The sequence below is a fragment of the Oncorhynchus keta genome, unplaced genomic scaffold (assembly GCF_023373465.1).
Source record: "Oncorhynchus keta strain PuntledgeMale-10-30-2019 unplaced genomic scaffold, Oket_V2 Un_contig_5916_pilon_pilon, whole genome shotgun sequence".
NCBI lineage: Eukaryota > Metazoa > Chordata > Actinopteri > Salmoniformes > Salmonidae > Oncorhynchus > Oncorhynchus keta.
The window spans coordinates 406,195-409,289 of NW_026288583.1; positions in this window are offsets into that span (position 1 = coordinate 406,195).

Genomic DNA, 3,095 nt, shown 5'->3' on the forward strand with positions numbered 1-3,095 from the left:
TGGCTGGTCATTGTATCTGGTGTGGCCACCAGCTAACACACAGTATTGCCTGCAATGACAACAAGCTCTGTCCGCTGATGCTTGCAGTGCATCTCCTCAAATCTCGTCCAGGACTGCACCAGATTTGCCAGTTCTTGTCCTGGGAGATGTTACCCACTCTTCCACTAAGGCACCTGCAAGTTCCTGGACATTCCTGGGGGGAACCATTTTGGCCCTAGCCCTCACATAATTAGGCCTGTTGATCCACCGCCTGGTATGGCAACTGCACGGCCTACCGACCGCAAGGCACTACAGAGGGTAGTGCGTACGGCCCAGTACATCACTGGGGCCATTCTTCCTGCCACCCAGGACCTCTATACCAGGCGGTGTCAGAGGAAAGCCCTAAAAATTGCAAAGACTCCAGCCACCCTAGTCATGAACTGTTCTCTCTGCTACCGCATGGCAAGCGGTACCGGAGCGCCAAGTCTAGATCCACCCCCCATTTTTACCCTGCTGCATTTTTTACTTCAGTTTATTTTAGTAAATACTTTAACACAATACTTTAAATACTTTAACACATTTTGTTTACCTGCATTGTTGGTTAATTAAGGGCTTGTAAGTAAGCATTTCACTGTAAGGTTGAATTCGGCGCATGTGACAATTTGATTTGTTTGAAAAGGCATGGCTTTCTTTGGGGTGCATTACGGCCACACAAAGGGGATACCGCCGGAGAATTTGAGTCATTATCAAGTGATTGTCAAATTGTGAATGAGGGATTTATAAAGTGTGTATAGCTTGCTCAAAAAAAACAAAGCAGAGCTCATGCCTTTCAAGCAAATTTTTTCAAATCATCATTAGTCGCATCATGCAGCCTTACAATGTATAAAAAAAATCTGTGCTACCTGTCCCAGACCTATTATTTGACCATGCTGGTCATTTATGAACATTTGAACATCTTGGCCATGTTCTGTTATAATCTCCACCCGGCACAGCCAGAAGAGGACTGGCCACCCCTCACAGCCTGGTTCCTCTCTAGGTTTTGGCCTTTCTTGGGAGATTTTCCTAGCCAACGTGCTTGCTTGCTGTTTGGGGTTTTAGGCTGGGTTTCTGTACAGCACTTTGAGATAACAGCTGATGTACAAAGGGCTATATAAATACATTTGATTTGATCTGATAATGTGGCAAGTAGCATCGCAAGAGACCCAGGGGGTACTTTGTGTGTGTAAATTTGTGTAGGATTTCTTCGCACCCCTCGGGCTTACACAAAAATACAATGCTGTTGCGTTTACCGTGAATGCATTCTTACCGTGAACATTGTCTTTACATTTCAATTACGCTGTATGCTGAGCTTCCGCAACGCAGATTGAATACAGCCCTATGTAGGTATTGACAATGACAATACATTTAAGCATTGGACAGGTTTTTCTCATGGCTCAAATTTTTATATGGTCATTTAGGTAGAAAGTAGAAACTTTTACGGATATGAACTGTATGAGGGAATTGAACCTACAACCTTGGTGTGTAGAGAAGGGGATTTGGAATCATGCTCGTGATTCGGTTGCACTCCCTGCCGGAGAGTTGTTGGGAAGGGCCCATAAGTAAGCATTTCACTTGTTGTTTACAAAGCATATAACAAATACAAATTGATTAGAGTTAAAAACCCAAAATGTCTCCCTTTGAGACTTGGTCTTCTTGGACTTGGTTAAAACGTTGGGTTGGAGAGCGGGAGACCCGGGTTCGATTCCTACTAGTTACAGCATTTACGAACCAACTGAGCCACCATCAACACCACCATGATTGCCCTGTCTGCTTTGACACAGCAACGAGACAAGTGTGCTGGGCGGACACAGGTATGAATCCCCTGCCTCCTCTAGGAGCTTGGTGTGTAAAGAACCACACTTAAGGGGTCTGAAGGCCTATAACTACAACCAGCTTACTCTCCCCAAATCCTCACTTTCATCATAAGGGAAAAATGCTAAACAGTTGCTATGTCTCTGTGATACAAGTCTCTCTATGTATCCTACCGTTTTTAGGTTCTTCTATTCTCATTATAAAGTTGAGCTATACCTATACTGTAATCATGACTATTTTATGATACTAAAATGGTATGCTATTAAATGTATGGTAAGCTATTCAAAAAATGTGCCACTGTCACTTTTCAGTACCGTAAGAAGTGGGGATGGGGCCAAGTTGTTCTGGAGCAGTCAAAGAGGTGGTACACAGTTCAGATGCAGTTCAGATGCATACAGCCTGGATACTACTCTACATACTAAGATAGGAACCTATACTGTTATCAACCAAATGAAACCTCTCCCTTCTCTCCTTCTAACCTCTCTCTCACATACACACTCTTTCTCACTCTCAGGGACCAAGCGTTTGGAGTGCATTGCGTCCGATGGGATGGGAAGAAGGGTGATCCACAGCAACTTGAACAACCCCTTCAGTATGTTTTATGCCAACCACCTCTACTTCACAGACTGGAGGAGGTAAGACAGGGACAGATCTGGTTTCAAATAGAATTTGTTTTCTGTCAAATACTTAAGCTGCATTTGAGGTTGCTGGGTGCAACGGAACTGACATAATAGTCCCAAAAGTGCAAACCCTGTGAATTGTTTATAGTGTTTTTTTTAATGTTTTAATGTTTAATGTAATGTTTAATGTGATGGTAGTTGAGTTGATTAGTTTTTTTCTCTGTGGTGTTCATAGGGACGGAGTCATTGCTCTGAGTCGGGACAGCAGCCAGTTCACAGAAGAGTACCTACCTGACCCAAGGTCTCACCTGTACGGCATCACCATAGCAACCACCCACTGTCTATAAGGTAATACTGTAATCTTTCTAGCGACCTGTCCAAGTGGTGAACTTGTACATCAAGCTGCCTCACTCAACAGAAACATAATTTTGCATGCGCACAAACAAACAACTCTTGACTTGTGTTTGGTGACGTTCCAGGTTGTCTTTTTTTGCAGCCGTGCGGCGCATCTCAGATCAAATTTTATTTGTAACATACACATGGTTAGAAGATGTTAATGCAAGTGTAGCGTAATGCTTGTGCTTCTAGTTCCGACAATTCTGTAATAACCAACAAGTAATCTAACCTAACAATTCAACAACTACC